The 24,164-nt window shown below is 47.4% G+C and overlaps 2 long non-coding RNA genes across 9 annotated transcripts; one reads left to right on the plus strand and one right to left on the minus strand.

Annotated features, from left to right (window-relative positions):
• Window positions 1-6,363: 6,363 nt before the first annotated feature.
• Window positions 6,364-24,164, minus strand: LOC144303335 (uncharacterized). 5 transcript variants are annotated; one of them, XR_013370409.1, is made up of 5 exons: window positions 24,065-24,164; window positions 23,784-23,945; window positions 22,400-22,551; window positions 20,344-20,480; window positions 6,364-7,613 (listed from the first exon to the last, which is right to left on the minus strand). It is a non-coding gene; the product is annotated as an uncharacterized LOC144303335 (long non-coding RNA). The 5 variants fall into 5 exon arrangements; XR_013370412.1 differs by having other exon boundaries at window positions 20,344-20,483; XR_013370411.1 differs by having other exon boundaries at window positions 22,400-23,004.
• LOC144303334 (uncharacterized) lies at window positions 17,130-24,044 on the plus strand. Of its 4 annotated transcripts, none has more exons than XR_013370407.1 (4): window positions 17,130-19,260; window positions 20,272-22,006; window positions 22,336-22,570; window positions 22,649-24,044. It is a non-coding gene; the product is annotated as an uncharacterized LOC144303334 (long non-coding RNA). The 4 variants fall into 4 exon arrangements; XR_013370406.1 differs by having other exon boundaries at window positions 22,653-24,044; XR_013370408.1 differs by having other exon boundaries at window positions 17,134-19,260; window positions 20,272-20,673; window positions 21,940-22,006; window positions 22,336-24,044.

Consider the following 24,164-nt stretch of genomic DNA (forward strand, 5'->3'; position numbering starts at 1 on the left):
CAAACCAAATTATACCTTTTTTAAAAAACTAATAATAGTATATATTATCCGTATAATCACACACCATTTTCTTTTTTAATGTCACCATCTATAATCAGTCTTTGAATTCAGGGTCTAAAAGTTCCTCCAGTTGAAGCAAACACTATCAAAGAAGTGTAGATGTATGGAATCTGTTCCCATGAATGGATGTCCTGAGAATACTTAATAAAGACAGTTAATATGCCAGGTTTTTATTATTGTTAAAAATTGTATTTATTTATTTGAGAAAGAATGGGCATGTGTGCGGGATGTGCATGCACATGCTAGTAGAGGGAGGGGCAGAGAAAGAAAGGGAAAGGCAGAGAATCTCCAGCAGACTCTGTGCTGAGCATGGAGCTCAATATGGGGCTTGATCCCACGACCCTGAGAACATGACCTGGGCCGGACCAAGAGTCAGATGCTCAATGACTGAGCCACGCATGCGTCCCGATACACCATGTTGCGCATGCATTTCCTATTTGGTTAAACTCATAGTTTCATTTTCTCTGTAATTGAATTGCGTATCACTGGAAATTTGAAAGTCAGCCAGACACTTCTGACAGATGGATGTGTAACGTCTAGTGACAATCTTCCATAAGGCACAAATTAGCCACCGCAGCCTCTCACAGTTCTCCATTCTGTGATCTGCGCAGAGATCCTGGCTAAGTTTGCACAGCCCTGCAATGACAACCATGTCAGGACTCAATCCTCTGATTGTTGCTAGAAAATTTTGGCTGACATCAATTAAAAGACACAAGCCAATCCCAGAAGCATTCAAAAGTGAAAGTATGAGTCTTATCTTTCTTAGTCACTTGTTAACTAAATTGTAAATACCTATGGATCTGTGTGTGTATATGTGGCTAAAATTTATTGAGCATCTACTAAGTGATAAATTCCATGTCAGGGACTCTCCATCCATTATCTCGAATCTTTAGTAATTTTATGACATAGGTAATATTATCCTCATTTTAAAGAAAACTGAGATCCAAAGAGACAAAATAACTTGACCAAGACTCCTTTTTTTTGTTTTCTTTTGTTTTGTTTTTGTTTTGTTTTTGTTTTTGTTTTTGTTTTGTTTTGTTTTACCAAGACTCCTAAGAGGGAGAATCAGGATTCAAATCCAGCTCTCTCTGGCTTCAGAGCCCATAAACCTTCTACCACCCATAAAAGGCACAAATGTTGAAGATGATGAGTCTCTTTTTTTAGGTATTGAACTCCATGGACCACTGGGTGAGATCTCAGACAAATCACTGGCCAATCTATGAAGGTTAGTGGCAGGGACAATGAGAGATTTACTAGAGAGTTGAACTACGTTAAAAATAACAACAAGGTATTTACTCCTAATCCTGTTAAGCTCCTCTGAGCTGCATGCAAGCTGAGCAGGGGAGGGCATGTTCATTGGCCCCAGCACAGGTGGGTCTCATGTGGTTGCTACCACCTGCCGCATTTTCCCACCCCAGCCAGGGCTCTGTGCCACGGTTTCTAGAGTCGGTTAGCGCAAAACCCTAACATTTTTGGTGTGATGAATTGTCAACACATTTTTTGGTTGTCAACAAAGAGGCTCAGGTTCAGCCCTGGAAATATACTTCTTTTCCTTAGGCACATCCCGTGCGGAGGAAGGAGGTACTCTAGACAGAGAGCTGATAGGCGGTATCAGAACCCAGGGGACTGCGTTTTTGCCAGCTTCCAGTTTACACACAGGTCGGGTTTGGAGCTCCCACAGGCCTGAGCCATCTGGGGAGGGGGCAGGAAGGGGCCGGTCTGCCTTTAAACAGAATAGCCCTGAGCTATCTTGGGCAAGTAAAAGCTTGTTTGGGTTTTCAGACTTTCCCAAAGGAGCATGTTCCTTCATCTCCCTCCAATGTGTGGCTTAGTCTGGACTTTTCACAAACTTTTCATCACCAAGAACCCATTTTATAATTTCTCCCCCATGGGCCTCTTCTTTTGAAGGACTTTTATCCACCAAGCTGTATGTTGGCTTTTAAACCACTATGAAGGGCACCTGGGTGGCTCAGTCGGTTAAGCATCTGCCTGCCTTCGGCTCAAGTCATGATCACAGGGTCCTGGGATCGAGCCCCACGTCAGCCTCTCTGCTCAGTAGGAAGCCTGCTTCTCCCACTCCCTTTGCTGCTCACTCTGCTTGTGCTCTGTGTGTGTCAAATAAATAAATAAAATCTTTAAAACAGAAAAACACAACTCTCTATGAATTAGGTATGATCAGCAGGAAAAAAGGAGTCACAGCCTAAAGCAAAAGAACTTGAGATTTTACTCTGTACAGGTTTTCATGTGAAAGTTTCTGTTTCTCTTGGATAAATGCCTGGAAGTGGGATTGCTGGGTCATACGATAGATGAGTGCTTCTTAACTTCCTAAGAAGCTACCCAATTGTTTTCCAGAGTGGTTGTACCATTTTGCCTCCCTACCCATAATGTCTGGGAATTATAGCTGTTCCTCAGCCTCACAAGGACCTAATATCATTAATTTTCCAAAAAAAATTGTAGTCAGGCTAACAGGTGTATAGCATTAAGTTGAATTTTCCTGATTACTCATGATGTCAAGGGGTAGTGGAAGGGGAGGTGGGTGGGGGGATGGGGTGACTGGGTGATGGGCACTGGGGAGGGGCACTGGACGGGAGGAGCACTGGGTGTTAAGCTATATGCTGGCAAATCGAACTCCAATAAAAAAAAAAACCATCTCATGATGCTGAGCATATTTACATATGCTTATTTGCCATCTATATATGTTCCTTGGTGAGCTGCCTGTCCAAACCTTTTGCGTATTTTTAAATTAAAGGTTGTTTGTTTTCTTACTGAGTTTTGAGAGTCCTTTTTATATTCTGAATACAACAGGTCCTTTGTCAGATATGTGTTTTGCAATAACATTCTCCTAGACTGTGGTTTGTCTTTTTATTTTCTTAGCAGTGTTTTGTTTTTTGTTTTTTTGTTGGTTGAGTTTTTGTTTTGTTTTGTTTTGATTTGCAGAGCAGAAGTTTTTTATTTTGACAAAGTCTGATTTACATTTTCTTTTATGGATTGTATTTTTGGTGCATTTCTAAGAAATGTTTGTCTAACTCAATATTACAAAGCTTTTCTCTATATTTTCTGCTACACATTTTAGAGTCTTACGTTTTACATTTAAGTCTATTATGCATTTTGAGTTAATTTTTGTTTAAAGTACGGAATACGGATCAAGGGTCAAGTTTCTTTTCTTTTTTCCAAATGGATGTTCAGTTGGTTCAGCATGAAGTGTTGAAAAAACCATTCTTTCTCCATGAACTGTTGTTGTGACTTTATCAAAAGTCAATTGACCATACACATGTGGGTCTATTTCTAGACTACCTTCCTTGTTCCATTGCTAATACCACCTGATCTGGATTACTTTAGTTCCGTAGTAAACACTGAGATAAGTAGTATGAATCCTCCAACTTTTTTTCTTTTTCTGTTGTTTATTCTAGGTTCTTGGCTTTCCATATAAATTTTAGAATCAGCTTGTTGATTTCTACAAAAAGTCCACTGGGATTTTAATTAGGATTACATTAAATCTGCGAGTTTGGGGAGAATTGCTATTTTTAGCAGTATTTACTCTTCCCATCTGCATATTCTTTCCCTCACTTAGTTTTCTTTAATTTCTTTTATTAGTGGTTTGTAGTTTTCAGCGTACAGGTCCTGCATATATTTTGTAAAATTTATACTAAGACATGGGTTTTGCTGCATTGGTGCTATATGTGGTACTGTTTTTTAAATCCAATTTTTTAATTATTCGTTGCTAGCATATAGAAACAACTGCTTTTTGCCTATTGACCTTGGGTCCTCCAACCTTGCCAAACTTACTAGTTCTAATTGCATTTTCTAAGATTGCTTGGGATTTCCTATGTAGACATTTGTGCCATCTGCAAATGGAGACAGTTGAGTGTGTCTGTGTGCGTTTTGCAATCGACATTTTATTTCTTCTTCTTGCTCTATTACATTGGTTACATTCTAATGCAATGTTAAACTGGCCTACGATAGCACTTTGATGGGAGGAAAGGCTTTGTATACCTCAAAGATGATGGTGGAATTATTACATTCTCCTGAGGAATCCTCATTCTAAGAAAATAGCAGTTGACATTTAGCTCATTAATAACAATAGTTAACACCTCTTGATCATCTGTTCTACTCTGCAGTTTACCTGTATTATTTTACTTGATCCTGATTTCAGCCTTATGAGATAGATATTACTAACCCCTCTTTTAAACTGAAGAAATCGAGGCACCTGAGTGGCTCAGTGGTTGAACATCTGCCTTCTGCTCAGGTCATGATCCCGGGGTCCTGGGATCAAGTCTTGCATTGGGCTTCCTGCAGGGAGCCTGCTTCTCCCTCTGCCTGTGTCTCTGCCTCTCTCTGTGTGTCTCTCATGAAAAAATAAACTTTAAAAAATCTTAAAAAAAAAAAACTTGCCTAAGAATTTCTCCTTCACAAATGGTGAATTCAGATCTCTCACTCCTCATCTCCAGAGTCTGTGTTCCTTGCACTACACTCTACTGCTTACGGTCCAAATCATTTTGAGCAGATCTCAGGTTTGTCTACACATGACAGGCCTCTGGGGAGCTGTTAAACATTATGGCTACCTGGGTCCCACCAGAGCAACTCAGCCTGAAACTCTGGGGCTGGGGCCTGGGCCTGGGTACTTCTTCTAAAAACACCCAGTTGATTCTGAGCTACAGACAGGGCTGAGGACCCTGGACCTGTCACTCCAAAAGAGAGTGGTCCTCCTGTCCTTACAACACAGTGACCTGAGGTGCTTGGCCTCTGGATCTGGAAGCCGTGGGTAATGAATGCTTAGCAGGAGGTAACTGCTATGTCTGCTTTGGGCCTGGGAGGCTCAGAGCTATAAAAGGCAAAGCTTTCTCCTTCATTTCTTAAATGCTAGTAAATCCAAGGAGTGTGTCATGGTATTTTAGCATCAACTTATCACACATGTTTGTGCTGGCTTACAGTTGAAACCTTGATGGAAAACAGGTGGGACTCCTCAAAGCTGCTGTTAAGGACTTAATGGGTTACAAAAGGATGCTAATGAAACAGTTTGAGGAGAGGAATGTTGCTGTTTCAGAGGATGTGGGGGGACCCTCTTTTCTCAGAGAGGTTTGGCCTGCTGGGGCATTTTTCAAAGCAAAAGGCAAAGTTTCTTGCATCACTGTGGGAGGCAACAGCATCCCTAAAATGTGCTGCCTGGAGTAGCCATAGTTTAAGAAATGGAACCTTCTCTCTGACATGGCAGATGGAGTCTGAGGCTGAATTATTGGCAGGATAAAATTATTTCGGGGCCAGCTATTACTAAAGCTTTAAGATGCCTTTAGAAGTTTTTCCACCCCAGATATGGCATCTAATCTGGGTAACGTGGCCTTCTTTGAAAGATCCCTATAACATGGATCATATTTTTGTTGTGATTATTTTAAACTTATTTTTTTCCCATGCTAAGGGTAAAATGCACCATCATGGAAAATTTAGAAAATTCAGAACAGTAACCAGTGTAAGGATGAGGAAAATTGTTGCAAAACTAATACTGCACTAGAGCTTTCAGAAACGTCATCCCCTCTAATCCTCATGAGAAACCTTGGAGGGGATGAGCTTTACTCCTGTGTTCAGATGAGAACCCTGAGGGCTCATGGATACTCAGTGGTTGGCTCAGGGCTCCCACATGGAGGTAGGAGGCCTAGCCTGGAAGTTCCTTCTCACCCTCAAAACCATAGTACATTCTGGAATATTTTTTTCCAGCCTTTCTTAGGCAAGCATTTTTTATTTTGATGTGATGTTTGGGTCCATACTTTTGAACACATAAAAAATTCAGTTTTGCTTGTGCCTGTTTTTTTCACAGAAACAGTTTTCTGGGTAGTCTTTAGCCTTGGGGCGTTCATTTGGTAGATGGTACACTACAAGAACAGGCTTTGAGGGAAATTCCTCCCAGGTGAAGTTTTGTCTTGGCAAACCTGACTGTGGATGAAACTCGTTCAAGGAAAAAAAAAAAAGAAAAAACTCATTCAAGGGATACACCACTGTCACAGACAGGAGCCGGGGGCTGTGGGAGTGAATGCTGGCATGGTAAGGCCCACAGGAAGGAAAGAACCGGGTTTTCCCACCACTTAGAATGATTGCAGTTCAAATTATTTTTTCATAAACCACTCTCCTGATTGCCCATGAGAACAGACACTTTTGAATAAGGATTTTTAAGATTTCATTTATTTATTCATGAGAGACCCACACAGAGAGCGGCAGAGAAGACACAGGCAGAGGAAGAAGCAGGCTCCACGTAGGGACATGGGACTCGATCCTGGGTCTCCAGGATCACACCCTGGGCCGAAGGCAAACACTCAACTGCTGAGCCACTGGGCGTCCCAAGATTTTTTTAATTTTTTTTAAAGATTTTATTTATTTGTGAGAGACTCAGAGAGGCAGAGATGCAGGCAGTCCTGCAGTCCCTGTACAGGACTCAATCCCAGGACCTGGGATCCTGACCTGAGCCAAAGGCAGACACTCAACCACTGATCCACCCAGGTACCCAGATTTTATTTTTTGAAGAGACAGGATGACATGGAAAATAAAAACAGGGCAGCCCAGGTGGCTCAGTGGTTTAGTGCTGCCTTCGGCCCAGGGTGTGATCCTGGAAACCTGGGATCAAGTCCCACGTCAGGCTCCCTGCATGGAGCCTGCTTCTCCCTCTGCCTGTGTCTCTGCCTCTGTCTCTCATGAATAAATAAATAAAATCTTAAAGAAAAAAGAAAAAAAATGATCTGTCCACAGTTATATGCAAACCCAGAAAAGGGGAGCCAAGGGCCTGTGCCGGCTGCCTGGAGGAGGTGCCTTGGAGAGCCCCCCATGCTCGCTCTGCAGGCTGGAGCAGGCCGAGGCTGTGGGAAGCAGAGCAAACAAACACGGCAGAGAGAATCAGGCCCTGGGGACACAAGGGCAGGCCGTGGAGAGGAGGCAGGCCTGGATTCCTGGCCAGAAAGGCAGGGGCGAAGACCACATTCGTTTTAGAATCCTAAGCGGTAGTGAACATCCCCAAGCCAGGATGGTGGGAGTCGGCAAATCCTCTCATAACCTCTGTTTCAGGTGGAAAGGACAAAACCCACCTTTACGTGGTTCTGGCCAAGGCCTTGCCTTTTTCTTTACTTCGCTGTAGCTTCATTGACCTCCACTGGCCTCTGGGGGTGGATGCGTGGGGACTGCACCCAGGGACACTGCAAGGACACAGCAACCAGCTTCCCCCCACCCCCGTACAAACTGGGATTCCCTCTGTTTTCTGTCAAGGGGTGAGCTCTTTAGCTCCCGGGGCTTCCAGTGGGTGACCAGCCCCAGCTCCCCACCCAACGTCCTGAGTTTTCTCTCTTTCATACTTTGACCTGGTGCATTTTGGCTGGAGAATAAAGAAAAGAAAAATCTGAAATGCTTTCTCGGACTCTCAGGGGCCCGATTCCTACAGGGGAGAATTGAAAACAAAGCACGCTCGGACTCCAAACCCAAGTGGCAGCAATATCTCCGCTGCGAGATCTGCAGGTGAAGGACGGAGTGAGAGCGTCTGGTTCTCATTAGAATTCTTGGCAAAGCCCGTGGAGGCGCATCTGGAAAAGAAAGGGGAGGGACTGTGGGTGAGGTTTGTTGAAGAAACCCCTCTCCCCCATCACAGGTCTCTTGGCTTCGACCCCTCAAGGTCACCTGGGGCCAGCTTTCCGATCCCTCTGCGACTCCCTACATGTGCGGGTACATAATCTGAGTCCCTGGACTCTAAAGTGGAGAATCCAAATAAGGAAAACCCAGTTCGCTCTCATTTTTCTAAATGTCAGCTGAAGTTCTCCTGCGGACAATCCCACTTTCACAGATGCGGTGGATTCCAAGGGGAAGGGTCAGTAGTAAGGATCTCTTATATTTACTTGCGTGGGATTACCGTTTTCAGGGTGATCTCAGCCATTGCTTTCATCTGAGCATCACACCGTTTGCATGAAGCAGCGGATCTCCATTTTACAGATGGAGGGAAAACCCAACAAACAGAAAAAACTCTGAGTCCCAGAGAGAGTGGGGGACTCCTACATACTAAGTTTTGCAGCCAGTGGGAGCCAGAGCTGGGGGCTAAGCATCTGATTCCTGCCACCACAGCGTCTTACAGGTCACACCACGGCTCATCCCTCCTTGGAGTAGCCTCTCCCCAGCCCCCATCTCCTTCCCTTTCCTGAATGTCTCAGGTCTTAGCTTAAATGCCACTTCCTCTGGGAAGCTCTCCCTGATTGAGCCTCACCCTCACATTAAGTTAGTTCTCTCTGTCAGCACCCCGTGCACTTTCTCCTTAGGGCACTTATCACAATTTTTTTTTAACTTATCACAAATTTTAATCAGATTTGTGTAATTATTTACTTAAGATCTCCTCCCTCTCTGGCAAGACAGCCCCCGAGGACAGAAAGTGTGTCCAGGCTTGTTCATCGTTGTAAGGTGAAAGAGACACCACTCAGCACAGTGCCTAGGACATGATGCCCACGCCTCCCCCCCACAAAATGTTTGTGAGAGAAATGAACAAAAACTTAAAAGTTGCCCAACACAGTGGTGAAGGCTGAACCCAGGCCAGCTTCCTAACTTCCTTGGTGACCTAGTCAGGAAGGGATTTTCCAGGGAAATTGCCGGAGATTCTCAACAAGGCTGTGTGAAACCCTTTGCTAAACACTGAGAGAGGTCCCGAAAGGTTAGAGGCTGGAAGACTGAATTGTGCAGGATTTCTGCTTGTCGCCAGACTTGGGAGTATCAGGGATAAATAGACCAGGGGAGCCTACGGAAGTTAGTTCATGCCCCACGGGTCATTTCTTTTTTTTTTTTTTAATTATTTATTCATGAGAGAGAGAGAGAGGCAGAGACATAGAGATAGAAGCAGGCTCCATGCCAGGAGCCTGACGTGGGACTCGATCCCGAGACTTCAGGATCGCACCCTGGGCCAAAGGCAGGCACTAAACCGCTGAGCCACCCAGGCTCACTTCTAGCTCCATCCTCCTGTGTCCTGGGGGAGCCATCGCTGCTCCCTCTTCCGGTCCCTGCCCGCCACGACGGTGGCCTGGGAGAGTCTGGCACTTAGCTGGCCAGAATCAAAGGGTGACCAGAGCACACATCACCTAGTTCACATGGGCAAGCAGGCCAGAGAGAGAAGGACCGGTCTGGTAAGTGGAAGAGCTGGAGCCAGCATCCAGGACTCCTATTTGATATTCTCTCCACCGCCGCTCAGCCCATCGGAGGCTGTGCCCTGACCTTGGGGAAACAAAGTCTTGAAAATGAAACACACAAAAAAGAAACATACAAAAAAGTGCAAGGTATGGTCCCAACTTCCAGAACTTACAATTTTGTCAGACAGTGAAAGAAATTTCTTGAAATGGTGACCAATGAAACCTTGCAAGTTTAGGCCATTACGCTCTATGCTGTGTATAGAAGAGACTAAGTCCTGAGAAGTCAAAGAGGAAACTTGACAAATGTACCCCCAACTCTACAATACTCTACCTTCACTAATTTTTTAAAAATATTTATTCATTTATTCATGAGATACGTAGAGAGAGAGGCAGAGACACACAGAGAGAAGTAGGCTTCTCGAGGGGAGCCCAATGTGGGACTCGATCCCAGGACCCCGGGATGACGACCTGAGCCAAAGGCAGATGCTCAACCACTGAGCCACCCAGGTGCCCCTGCTTTTGGTATTTTTTAAAAGCAATCTCTACACCCAATGTGGGGCTCAAACCCACACCCCCGAGATCAAGAGCCAGGTGCTCCCCCGCCAGAGCCAGCCACGCGCCCCTGCGCTGCGTGCGACTACAGCACAGTGAGAAATGTGTGCACGTGGGGAAGTCCTCCACGGTGCCGTGAAGGGCAGTCTTTGGAGTCCGACATCTAGGCTCTGCTGCTTCCAAGCTCCACGACCTTAGGCCAGTCTTTGGGGCTCTCTTTGACTTGATCTCCTCTTCTGTACAATGGGTTGAGAAGATAGTAAAGGTACTTCCCTCGTAGGGGCGTTGGGGGAATTGCATGATGTGACAGTTGTCAGACATAAGCAGATACTCAGTCTGATTATTAAGTAGCACTAAAGCTGTATGGAGCGAGAACGGGTTATCTCAGGAAAGCAGGGGGGCTCCCGTCACAGTGGCCTTCAAACCCTGGTTCAAAGCCCCGCACGTGCGGGCTTTGTCTTTTGAAGCCACCGACAGAGGGGTCAGTCCTCTTCCTGCCCCACAGGGGAAGCCGGATGGAAGAGCCCATTCTGCCCAGAGACGTGAGGCCCGCGACAAGGGCAGGCCCACCCTGGCTCGCAGCAAGGACTGTCATTCATCGGGCGGCCCCAGCACCAAGGACAGTGCCTCCACAGTGGGCGCTCCAGAAGCTCTGGTGGTGTGGGGGGCCGCTCTGTGCACTGAGGTGGGGTCCCCGGCTGCACCGAGCTCCAGCTGGTGTTGCGGGGACCAGGGGGTAGGGAGGGTTGTGCTGGGTTATGCTCGTTTACAGAGAAGTAGGTTTACTGGGAGGTGGGGGGGTCCAGGAGATGGGGGGGGGCGGTGAGGGCCCTGAGAAGCACGCATCCTCTCCCACAAGCTCTCCTCCCTCATCAGTGAGCAAAATCTCACTTCCTGCCGTAACTGGGAGCTGTATTATTTCCTCACTCATCCTTAAAGGACAGCAGAACATTCCCTGCCTAACCCCCCAAAGGTGAAGGAAGATAAATGGCAAAGATGAGATGTCACACGGATGCTGACTTCACTGTGACGACAGGCCAGCCCCTCCCAAGCACTAGTGCGCAGGAGCTGCCTGGCATCCTCAATGACTGAGGCCGGGCCGCAGGGACCAAATGCCATCATCGGGGCCTTCATCAACAGGCACTTGCTTCTCACAGTTCTGAAGGCTGAGAAATCCAGGATGAAAGCGCCGGCAGGTTTGCTTCCCTGTGAGGACTCTCTTCCTAGGACGGCCTCCTTCTCCCGTATCCTCAAACTCGGAAAGAGGAGCAGCTCTGGTCTCTTCCTCTTCTTCTAAGGGCACTAATGTCATCAAGGGCGCTAATCTCACCCTCATGATCCACCTACACCTTCTTACCTCCCAAAGACCCCACCTCCAAATACCATCACCCTGGGGGGGGAGGGCTTCAACAATGCGAGTGGGGGTGGGGAGGAAACACATTCCGTCCTGGGAGCTTAGAAACCCTTCCCAGAGCGAACCAGGGTATTGACTGCTGACTGGTCAGTGAAGGTAAAGGGTCCTAGGCTGCCTCTTGCCCCTCACGTGCTCAGGCTCCTGGGGACTGAGAGCAGGCCCAACCAAGGGGCATGAAGGAAAGCAAGTCCAAGTGTAGTCTGTTACATTCCGCACAGGTGGGCGGGCTTGAGGGGCCAGTAAGGTCAAGGACCCTCCTTACCCTCTTCCCTTTTACAGATGAATACATATGCCTGAGCAAAGAGAAGTCAACCTTGAGTACTAGATTTCATTTTTGGGGTCTTTCTCTAAATGCAAGACTCAACAAGAAAAACTCTGGGGCTCACTCGAATGTATAGACTTTAGGACTAAAGATGGAAAAGTCAAATAGGACTCATGATATTTAACTGATTATGTACAACAAACTTTGCAAACCACACGTCATATAAAATAACAGAGAAAGACTGCTTTTTTTTTTTTTTTTTTGTCTCTTGCATCTCATGAAACAGTTTTGTTCAAACTCTTTAGGCTTATCTCAACATCACTGTCATATCACAAGAGCCACTTTGGGTTCTCCCCACTGTCTCCCAGAGCCCATCACCTTTAATTACTACATTGTTTGAAAGCAAGCATTTTGTGTTTTTTTTTTTTTAAGATTTTATTTATTTATTCATGAGAGACACACACAGAGAGACAGAGTGATAAGCAGAGGGGGAAGCAGATGCGGGACTCGATTCCAGGACCCCGGGATCATGACCTGAGCCAAAGGCAGACACTCAACCGCTGAGCCACCCAGGTGCCCCAAATCAAGCACTTTTTTGAATTTGTATTTCTTGTCACGGGAAATTTATTCTGAGCCACAAGTACCCACTTGCATGACCCACTGTAAGACAAACTTTCTAAGCTACAGGTATGAGTATATACAGGACTTCTTTGACAGTGCCGTGGTGATCGATGATCTTTACAAAGTTTGCACAGAGGGGTGTCTGGGTGGCTCATTCGGTTAAGCATCTGACTCTTGATTTCAGCTCAGGCCATGGTCTCAGGGTCCTGGGCTCTAGCTCTGGGTCGGGCTCTGTGTTGGGGCGGCGGGGGAGTCTGCTTGGGAGTCTCTCTCTTCCCCTCTCCCACTCCCCTCCCTTAAATAAATAAACAAATCTTTAAAAAATAAAAATAAAATAAAAAGTTCCCAGTACTCCAATCTGTGAAGACCTTGCCCAGCTGGGAGAAATTAGTACATTTCTATTCATTTCTTTGCTTCCTCAACAAATTCTGTCAAGTGATCTCCTTACCAATCTAAAAATAACATTGACAGAGTTCCTTTGGGGACTTTGTATATTCTCCAAATAGTATTTTGTTATTCAAAAATACCATCATTGAGAGAACACCCTGTAACTAAAAGCTTATCTCAGGCCACTCCCTCTTTTCTGAAGGATAATTTTAGGGAAGTGGTACATCAGCACGACCTTTGGAAAAAGTGATACTGTCTAATTACTTAAGTCCTTGTTTCCTTCCAAGAAGATTGATGATGGAACTCTCTCGATGCCATTAAGGTCTTTCAGAAGGCAGCTGCCATCAAGGGACCTCACTTCTTGACTGATGCATATTCCACCACTGCTGAGCTCCTGAGCCCAGCCTCTCACCCATCCAGTGGCTCAGGAATGTGTTCATGTTTAATCTAGACAGAGGACACCAACATGAGCTGGAGAATGTATATTTCTGGAATATTATTGGACTATGCAAAACTGTGTAAGATTTAATTTCTGGAGTCAGGCACAGAAATACCTCTGCTTGGTGCTATAGTTGTAAGATTCTGACACCAACCCCAGTGTGGGTATCCCCCCCCCCCCCGACCAATTCTCTGACACCAGCTGGGTGTCCTACAATTCACCTCAATTCTGACTCTGTCTACTGGGAGATAGCATCAGATGCCCCAAGTTAGGGGTTCAGCCCCACAACATTGGCATTTCCCCGACTTCAGACACCAATTGCAAATCTGGATTATCACCTGGGCCTCTGACTGACCAGCTATAGATCAGAGGTTCCCATAACTCCCTCTTTGGGTTCATTTAATTTGCTGGAGCAGCTCACAGACTCAGAGGGACTTTTCACTTCCTAGATTACCAGTTTATTATAAAAGAATAAAGTTCAGAGATGGCTCAGTGCTTCAGCATCTGCCTTCGGCCCAGGTTGTGATCCTGGAGCTCTGGGATCCAGTCCCTCATTGGACCCCCCGCAGGGAGCCTGCTTCTCCCTCTATGTCTCTGTCTCTCTATGTCTCTCATGAATAAATAAATAAAATCTTTTAAAAAAAAAAAAAAGAATAAAATTCAGAAATAGCCAGATGAAAGAAGTACATAGGGCAAGGTATGGGAAGGGAGTGCAGCTTCCATGCTCTCTGAGCATGTCACAGTCCCTAAAATTTCATAAATTCACCAACCCTGAAGCTTTCTGAACTCCAACCTTTTGGGGTTTTATGGAGGCTTCATTGCACAGGTGCAATTCATTAAATCATTGGCGATTGCTGATTGAACTCAATTTCCAGCCTCTCCCCCCTCCCCACCCAGGGATGGGATCAAACCTTCTAACCCTCTGATCACATGCTTGGCTACCCAGGCCACCAGTCCCCAACCTTAGGATACTCAGAGACTTTCCAAAAATCACCTCAATAACACAACAAGAGACAACTTTCTGGCTCTCAGTGCAGGAAATCCCAAGGGTTTTAGGAGCTCTGTGCCAGAAACAGGGATGAAGACCAAACAGATATTTCTTTTTATAAATCACCTTAGCACAAGTTACTTATGAAATTTTTACATAAACCTGGAAAGAAAAACTCTCTTAATTGGAAGATTATGGGCAGAATAAATACAAGTACAATTTCTATTTAAGTGCCTTCCTCTACTGAGTATTTACTGTAGGGTAAACATTATGCAAAGAATCCTAAATGCAGTATCTTGTTTATTTTCTTGTTCTAGCATCTTGTATTAAAATGTCAATTATTTATTTTCATTCTTGTTTTTCCAGTAAGGTAGTTTAAGGCTATACATTTACCGCTAGGTACTGTTTCATCTGCATCTCTCAAGTTTCGTTATGTAATCCTTCTGCAATTCTTCAGGTCTAAATATTTTATAATTTTTATTAAGACTTTCTCCTTAATCCAAAATATATTTAGGAGTATGTTTGTTTCCAACTTAATAACATTGTGGAGGGAAAATATAATTTGTGGGATTCCTGGGTGGTTCAGTGGGTTAAGTGTCCAACTCTTGATTTTTAGTTCAGGTCGTTATCTCAGAGTTGTGAGATCGAGCCCCAAGTCGGGCTCCACACTTGGGCATGGAGCCTGCTTAAAATTTTCTGTCTCTCTCTGCCCTTCCTCACCTCAAAATAAATAAATAAATATATATATATATATATATAATTTGTATATTATAAATAATTTAAAATTTATCAAGGCTTCCTTTGCTAAAATGGTCAACTTGCTTGAAAAGGATCTATATCCTCCATTCAAAGGCAGGCTTCCATACATACTGATCCATACCGGGTCAGGTTTACTGAATTAGCTCTTCATATCCTACATACCTTTCCTCTTTTTTGGTTGCTTGATCTATCAACTCCTGATAAAAGTATAGTAAAAATATTTTACTAGGGATCCCTGGGTGGCGCAGCGGTTTGGCGCCTGCCTTTGGCCCAGGGCGTGATCCTGGAGACCCGGGATCGAATCCCACGTCGGGCTCCCGGTGCATGGAGCCTGCTTCTCCCTCTGCCTGTGTCTCTGCCTCTCTCTCTCTCTCTCTCTCTCTCTCTGTGACTATCATAAATAAAAAAAAAATATTTTACTATAAATATGAATTAATCAACTCCCATAATCAACTTATAAATGTACTCATGTTAAGCACACCCAAATTCATAATTGTTATATATTCTTAATGGGATGTTGCTTTTATAATTATTATCTTGGCTTATTCTTCATATGCTTTGATCTTAAATTTTATTTGGTCTCACATAAATATTGCTGGACATATACATTAATTTCCTGAACTTGCCATAGCAAATTATCACAAACTAGGTGGCTTAAACCAATTGAAATTTATTCTCTCACAGCTCTGGAGACGAAATGTCAGAAACCAAGGCATTGACAGGGCAGTGCTCCCTCCAAATCCTGGAGGAGAGGCCCCTTCCTGCTTCTTCAGCTCCTGGTAACCCCCGCAATCCAAGGTTGTGGCACTATCACTCCAGTTCCCGCCTTCACTGCCACGTGGCTGTCTTCCCCTGGGTCCGTGTCTCTCCCCTTGTTCTCAGGGCACCAGTCACATTGGATTAAGACTCTGACATCATAATAACGAACGATATCTGCAATGGCTGCCTCCGAATAAAGTCACATTCTGGGGTGCTGGCAGCTGGGACTTATTGGGGGGGGTCACAATTCAACCATAACAATATTTTCTTGGTCTGCGCTGGCTGGATCTATCTTTTGCCAATGTCTATTTTCCATCTTTTTTTGTGGTTTTGCTTTAGGTATACCTCAGAAATTCGTTTACCCTAATCTAATAGTCTTTTGATGGGTAATCTATTTACATTTATTATAGTAACTAATATATTCTAATACATTTCTGCCATATTTTGTTTCTATTTACCATCCCCCCTCTTTTTTTTTTTTTTTTTTGCTTTTTTTTTGTCTCCTTCCAGTTGTCTTAACTCAGACTCCCCCCCCCCCCAAAAAAAAAAAAGCAGAGTCTGAGATAAGGGCTTGTCTGTAGCTTGTTTATTTTAGGAAATGATTCAAGGGGTAGGAGCAGAGGAGGGGGCTGGGAAGAGTGAAAGGAGGGTGAAGAGAAAGCCAATCGCCATCCCCCTGGGACCTGGGTGGGGGGGAGGGCTACAGAATCCATCACAGTTGTGCCCACAGACGTGTTAATGTTGTTTTTTGAATGCAGCTGTGTCATTTTCACTTCCTCTCTCTAGGTCATAGGTGGCGGGCATGTGTCTGGAGCAGAGGGTATTCCTCACAGCAGAACCACCACCTTGGCTGTCGGCCATTTAACTTTCACACAATCCTAGGGGGCACTTTATCACCTCTGTTTTAGAACAAACTGAAGCTCAGAGAGGTGAAATCACTTGCCCCAAGTCATATGGCTAAAACCTGATGGAGCCAGGAGTCAGACTCTGGTCTGTTTGATTCCACAGCCATTTCTCTTGACCAGGAGCTCCACCGCCCTGCATGGCCCTGGGTGTGCCCTGAGGCTAGCCCTCCTGTACTTGAGTTTCAGTGTCCTTTATTGCAGTCTCATCAGGGCAGATGTCCACAAAGAGAAACAACAACACAACCACACTACTACATGGTCTCTGTGTGGCTTTGAACCCATCTCTGTCCAAACAGGAGTGTTCTAGAGAGACTGGGAATGACGGAAGCCAAGAGATGTCTTAACCTCTATTCAAAGAACTTCTGTTTTTGTGTTTTGTTTGCTTTTGGCCCACAGCTCTATCCACTCCCCAAAGAGTATGGTTTTCTAAGTAAATCAGGTAATTATTGACTAAGGCAGGGGCTACCGTGATTGAGAAATTAGCCATGTCTGTTTTTCTTCTGCAGACTCACTGGAAAAGAATGTGAGGTATTCTCATCTCTTCCTCTCCAGGGGCCCTTGTGTTTTGCAGGGCCAGGCTTCTCTTGCCCCCAGGGGGCAAGTTAGAGGCCTTTCTTAGATTGTCTAAGCGTCTGGAGACTTAACACTAATTCTTAGAGATAGAGAGGGCTGGGGAGGGACCCAGGGCTCAGAGGTCATTGAGGCCTGGCAGGACGCATGAGTGCAGGGCCTCTACCCGGCACCCTGGGGGTGGCAGGGCTCTGGGAGTGGCTAAGATGGGGGGAGGGACATGGCTAGGACTGACAACACCCCCCCCCACCCCATGGCCTTCGATTCGGGGAGCAGCAGGATTCAACTGGCCACCAGGGCTTGGACAATGAGCAACTTAACACTGACCAGAAGGGATCTGATCAAGGTTCTGCCAAGGTTCTTGGAATCCCCAAGGTTCTAGAATCCTCAAGACCTCAGAGTTCTGTGTGGCAGGAGAGCGAAGGCCCTGAAAAGTGGCTGAGATTGACTTTTCTGAGGGTCTTGTAGGTGGGTCTTAGTATGACTTAATTTAATTTACAAAATCCGCAAAATGTGTCATGGAACACATTCCCAAGTGTCGTGGACTATTTATATCAGTTACGCTAATAATGACCAAATCCTGAAGGGAATTTTTCTAACATACTCGGTAAAACAGGTCTTAGTTGTTGTTGTTGTTTAATCCTTTGGAAATGGCTGATCAATAATTGACAGGCTATAATGATTCTAAGCCCTTCTACTGGTAAAAATATCTGCTACCCTGGTAATTTAAATTCCAAATTACCTCCAGATGAGGCTTTAAAAACACCCTGTGATTAAATCCACACCAAATGGAGTTTCTGTGGGAACCTTTGCTGACTCTGAGGACAGCCTGAGTTTGTGGAAGGCTGGGATCTGGACTGGGCTAGAAATGAAACTTGGGGCCCCGAGAACCTCATCTACAGGACTCGGCCAGGGAGCCATTAGCCCTGGAGGCTGGCCCAGAGCTGAACAACCTTTACCTGGAAATGCCTTAGGAGGAGGCACTGGGAAACCTCTCTAGAAGCTCACAACTTGTCTCACCTGCTCTTATTAGACCATAGAGGTAGGACTCGGGGGTGGGGGCCACCGGGCAGGAGGCTGGGCCCAAGGGTTGGGAGCAGCTGCCTACATCTGTCTGTGCGTCTCTACAGCCGGTGAGTGCCAGACAGGCTGTATATGTGTCTCTCTGACACTGCAGATGTGTCTCTGCACGTGTGTGTCTGTGGGGTCAGGGATGCATTGAATCAAGTCATAGTTTTCTAAGCCAGGTGGTTCACAGGACAGGACAGGTGGCCCAACTTCTCAGTGGGGAAGCCACCTCCGGAGGCACAGACCACCTGCAGCCCAGCTGGGGTGGGGGGTGGCTGTGGGCAAGGAAGACAGGGCGGAGCAGTCTGGAACTTCTGCTTGGCTGAGGGGGAGGAGGAGGAAGGAGCAGGGCGGAGGGCGAGCATTGAGCAGCACATCCTCAGCAAGGGGCTGGGGAAGCCCAGCAGCCACAGGGAGGCCAAAGGGCTCTCAAAATATGACCTCCAGTTTCTAGGAGAGGAGCTGGGCTTCAAAGGTGTCCCCTTCCCTGCACGGTCACATTATCCCCTCCTTCCCAGTCCTGCCACCAGGAATATGGGGGGAACATCTTTATTTTCCGGTAACTGCTTTGCTTAGGCTCGGGGCTGGGCATTTTCCACTTGCAATCTCTGTGCGCTTGCTCACCGTGACCTGTGCTTTTTTCCCCCCTATCCTAAAGACCAGGAAACTGAGGCTCAGAGGGAGTAGGTGGGTTGCTCAAGGTAACAGGCTGATGGGTGTCAGCTGAGGCGAACCTGTGTATGCTGAAGGCCAGAGTAGAGGTATCACTTGACAGTCATCTACCTCTGGGCTGCCCTCTCTCTGCTGTGAATACCCCCCTGCCCCCCCTCCCCCCGCCACACACACACACACACAGACACAGTCAGGCCCTTGATGGAGGGTGACAGCCCAGATGGCCAGGGTATCCACATGACAGTTGTCTCTGTTTATGATATACACACAAAACAACAACAACAACACAATATTAGACCTAGTGAAAGCCATGCTTTTACACCCTTCTCTTCTTTCTGGGTATGATGAGGCAGTCGGGGGCCAGGGAGCCTCTAATTAGCATAGTGTTAAGAACATGAACTTTGGAATCAGCCTGGAACCTGAATCTCCGTTTATGAGCTCTGGGACACTGGATGAGTCACTCAACTTTTCCAAGCTCATTTCTTCATCTGAAAAATGGGATAATAGTATTTACCTCCTTGGCTACTGTGTGGATTAAATGAGGCAAAGCGTATGTGTGCACAGCATTTGGCAGCCAATAACCACCCAATAACTGGAAGCTCTAATTATTCCTAATAATAATGGTGGTGGCAACAAAACCAACCAAAGCAGCTGGATGATCACAAAAAACAAGGTGAGCTGGGTTCTATGCAGAGACAAGGTTGTGACATCTGTGTTGTTGACAAAACCAGAGCAAAAGAGGATGTTGAGTAGCCTGCTGCCTGGCCTCAAAGAGGGAAGGGGCAGATGTCGGGGACCCCTAACCTTGAAGTGGAAAGTTCTGGCATTGATCTGGATGCATGGCCTAATTTTCACCTCTTCTGCTCTCAGAGTTTTAATGGGGCACGCTGAGTGCTGGGCATTGACATAGATAGGACAAGTGTGACCCACACTATGGGCTGGAAGCCAATACTGGGAGGGAATGCAACTGGCACCAGGTGCCACAGTGTGTCTGCTCTTTGTCCCGACACCTGTCAGCTGGGAATTCTGCATGTCATCAGTGCAGCGGGGTATGACCAGCCCAGAGTAAGACCCTACTATAGACCAGCAGTGGCGTCTGTCAATGCCAGTGTGTCTCAAGGGGGGATGCATTTTTAGTGGTTTACTGTCTTGACTACCAAAAAAGATTCATGAAAATTGTGAAAAAAATATATTAAAACAATGTATAGAAAGTATGAAGGTAAAACAGTAAATGGATATATATATATAACTTTTTTTTTTATTCTGGAAGTTTTCAAAGACAGAAGTAGTATGAATGGCATAGTGAATCCGCATGAGCTCATGACTTGCCTTCGACCACCAGAATAGTGTGTGCATGGGAGTCCCAATTAAAGCAACGTGGCTTTAACATCTTCCCAGTGAGTTAATGAGCTCCAGTGATCCCTGTAGTGCAAATATGTTAAATTTCCTGATTATCCAAGTGCCTGAAATTACTCCCCATCTCCTTTCCCAACTGCCTTGAGCATCACAATCTGAATGAAGTAAGAAAGAGCGAAGTTAATTTACCCCAAATCATACAGGAAGCTCAAGCAGTGCCTGAAACATGGGTATTCCATAAGAATTGAAGTAAAATAATAATGCTAGAACAAGAGCTCCTGTGTATTGAGCACTTACTATGTGCTTGCTCACTGAATTCTCACACCAGGCTGTACCACGTATCCTATCTTCATCCCTGTTTTACCAATGAGGAAGTTGGACACAAAGTTCATCCACTTACCTAACCTCACACAGAGCAGAGCAAGGACTTTGACCCAAGCATTGAGGACTCCAGCATCTGTCTTCTTAGCCAGCACACCAGGGGGGCTCCAAATCAGGTGACCCCTGCACCAAAGCCCGACACGGGCAAAATGAGTGCTGCTGGGAAAGATGAGGATGGAGAGAAAGCCGCTTGTACGGAGCACTGCTGTGGGACCAGGCGCTGTGCTAACTGCTCCCCTGTAATGTCCTCACAAACCCCTGCCACGGAGCTGGGATCGCTCAGGAGGCGATGACACTAGCACTCTTCCAGATGAGGCACCCTCCTGGCTTCCTCAGTGCCAGGCCTTGGGTGAGATCCCGTATTTTTTTTGGGGGGGGGGGCACCCTATTTGCAACTATGCATAGAAAAAATTCAGAAAAACTATCCACCAAATATCAACAAGTGCTTACCCTCACCCGCCCACAGTAGAAGGGTAAGGGGAGGGGGGCTATAGGGTTTTTCTTTTCTTTTTTGTTAATCTCAACTTTCTAATCTCTCTACAATAAATTCTTTGTGTTACAGAGAGTAGGGGAGGAAAAAAGGGGGAAAAAAGAAAAAAAGAAAGGGAGAGAAAATGGCATTCCAAAGCTGGCGTCAGCAGGCCGGAGCTGGGGCTGGGGTGGGCATGAGGGCAGTAGGCGAAGCGGTTGGGAGAGTAGGGCAACATGAGATGGGCAGCCCCAGGGGATGGCAGGCTCAGGTTAGGCCCAGACTGGCTTTAAAGGTCATGGTGCATGGGTGCACACGTCCTCATAGGACCCGGGGGCCCCCAGAGGGCACAGCAAGTCAGCCCGTGTAAAAATACGCAGTATGGCCAGCTAAGGTTTCTGGGGGGGCCGCTGCCACGGGAAGCAGCCACCTCACCCTCGGAGGCCTCCAGGCCCACGCTCCCTTGGCAGGTCCTCTCACAGCCCCAGAGCCGGGGCTGTTTGTTCTCAAACGCTGCATCTTTGGGATTAAAAATAACCCTTGGGCTTGGCTGCCTTCTCCCTGCCCTGGGGGCAGAGATGGGCCATGCTCCCAGTCTGGGCATTTTCCGCCGGGATGGCGCTGTGACCCACCAGACCCTGCCCGCTTAGCCACCCTCCGTCAGGAACGCTTGATGGACAGGGAAAGGAAGGGACTTGCAGGGTCTACCAGGAAGGAAAGTAACCTCCCCAGAAGAGCAACACGGATGCCACCAAGATCACAACGGAGCTTTCCTAAGAGAAATGACAGGCCCCTTATGGGCCGCGCGGGGCCATATGGGTGTCAGTTCTGCTGCAGCGTGGAGAACATTCGAAGAGGGCATGGGCCTGGCCGGCCCCCACAGATGTGCGCCAGTTTAAACTCCAGCAAGAGGGGCGCATGGGGGGCTCAGTGGTACAGAGCCTGCCTTCGGCTCAGGTCCTGATCCAGAGGTCCTGGGATCGGGTCCCGCATCAGGTTCCCTGCAGGGAGCCTGCTCTCCCTCTGCCTGTGTCTCTGCCTCTCTCTCTCTCTCTCTCTCTGTCTGTCTCTCTCTCTCTCATGAATAGATAAATACATCTTTAAAAGAAAAAAAAAAAAGTCCATCATGAGCAATACTCCTTTCAGATGAAAAAGTGGTGCGACCAAAGATCCCTGTTACGATGTCCGGGAGGGCTGGTGCTGGTGACTGCAGGTAAGGCCACCTTCGGGTGGGCGAAGTTACTGTGATTTTAAAATCTCACACACACAGGCCTTCCTCCGTTCTGATCCTTAGTCCCAAGGCTGAGGATCCCCGGGGGAGCCTAGCTCATCTGCTCTGCAGCTGGGGAGCCTCAAAGAGGACAAGGCCTCTGGGGAGGCGCGGTGGCGGCGATTAGAACCCTAGCTCCCTCCCCCTCGGGGGACTCTGGGAGCTTCTTGGCTCTCCTTAGGTGGGGGCAGAGAGCCCACCTCTGGAGATCTGGAGGAGGGGGATGCAGGGACAGCCAAGGACACACCTCGTGGCCTCACCCCACCTCACAGGTGATGGGGGAGAGCCGCTGCTGGAGCACCCCATCCCACACTCGGGGTGACCAAGAGGGCTCACCTGGAGTTCCAAGTGCAATCGTTTGTGATGCTGCCAGAAGCGCTGTGTTGAGAAATCGGGCATGATAGACTGTTGACGTGTGCCATCGGTGCCAGGTTGGGACGGGAGGAGACATGCGTTTCAAGTGTTGGCCGTCCCTGCCTTGTCCCCACCTGGAATCCCACAGCAAGGGTAATGAGGCAGTGTCCCCGTGGGGGAGGGATCAGGGGGGCCAGACCACAACCAGACGCTTCGTGCCTTGATACCAAGACAGCTGCTTAGACAGCCCGATGCCTTGACGCCTCGAGTGGATGGCGCAGAACCTGAGTCCCCTTCGCATCAGAGAGATGGAGTCCCAGCTCACCCACTGCCCACTGAGACACCTAGGCGAACACCGAGGGAAAGGCCTGGAAACGAGGCATCACACGAGGGGAGAAAGCAGTCAGGACTCCACAGCCGTGCCTATCTTTAGCCACTGATGTTTTCTGGAGAATCCGTGTGGAGAAGGAAGGGGTGTGCAAGAAGGTGAGCGAGTGCTCCGAGGGGTGGAGCCGCAGGAGCCCCTTGGACGAGTGGGAGGGTTCCACCTGCTCTTGGGAGGTGGCTCTCCTGGCCCCTGAGAATTTCTGGATGGGGAGGAAGAATGACTCTTAGGTGGGTAGGACAACTCCCAGAGCCCCAGCCCTTGGGGATGTCATGGGGAGAGCGGGGAGGCTGAGTAGCAGGTGTGAGGCCTAGCAGCGTCCCTGCCTGTGCCACCACCTTTGCCACGCACCCCGGCCCAGCCTGGCTTCCCTGGTCCTTCCCCAGCACGGCCACCTGCAACTTCAGCACACTTCTTTGCCTCTCTTGCTTTCCTTTCTCAAGGCCCCAAACTCACTCCTCATGCCTTTAACATGATGCCCTCAGCTCCTTTTTTATTGTAAGGACCACGCTAGGGCCCCTGTGGCCTTTCTCTTTCCTCTTATGCCCCACATTCACCTGCTCCCTCCCGCCACTGTGGTGGAAGGCTGTCCCCTCTGTTCCAAGGAGAGCCCCCCACCCAACTGGGTCTTCCATCCCATCAGCCCGCTGTTCCCTCCTCCAGGACTTTCCAGCTCTGTCTCTCCACAGACACCACCCTGCTTCAGAGAGCTCCCCTGGCAGCTGTCGCCTTGCACCTGGGGCCTTTGGAGCCACCTACCAAGAGCTCCCTTCCCTTCGTTGCCAAATACAACATGTCTCTGGCTTGATAAGTTGGTTGGCTGCTTGCTCGCTTGGTTGATTGATTAATTGCTGCCAAAGCCACCTCCACCTTCCCGCCCCTGACTCTGCCTCGGAGCCTCAGCACAAAGGGTTCCTTATCTCCACCCCTGGGCGCTGGCCAGCCCTGGAGTCTCTTCCCTCCAGCCCACAGACGACTCACCTGCCTCTTCCCCACGGTTCCCATGCTCCGCGTGACCTCAGGCCCCCAGATGTTCCTGGAATTCTGAGCGTGACTCAGAATGGACATCTGTCACTCCACACTGAGGCTGCCTCAGCTTGTCACAAAGCCTCTGTTTCCTGAGTCAAATGGTGATAATCACACCTGCCTCACAGGGTAAAGACGAAATAGAATAATAACTGTAAAATGCTTAGCATGGTGCCAGACAACATTAAGTGTTCAATAAATAATAATAATTGTGAATTATCTTAGCTCATGCATACCTCTGGTTATGGGCAGCCCAGTCCCCCAGAAGGTAGCCTCTTCACCGCCGGACGTCACTCTGATTTTGAGCAAGCTTTTCCCTTATTGCTTTAACAGATA

The sequence above is a fragment of the Canis aureus genome, chromosome 32 (genome assembly GCF_053574225.1).
Source record: "Canis aureus isolate CA01 chromosome 32, VMU_Caureus_v.1.0, whole genome shotgun sequence".
In the NCBI taxonomy this organism is placed as follows: domain Eukaryota; kingdom Metazoa; phylum Chordata; class Mammalia; order Carnivora; family Canidae; genus Canis; species Canis aureus.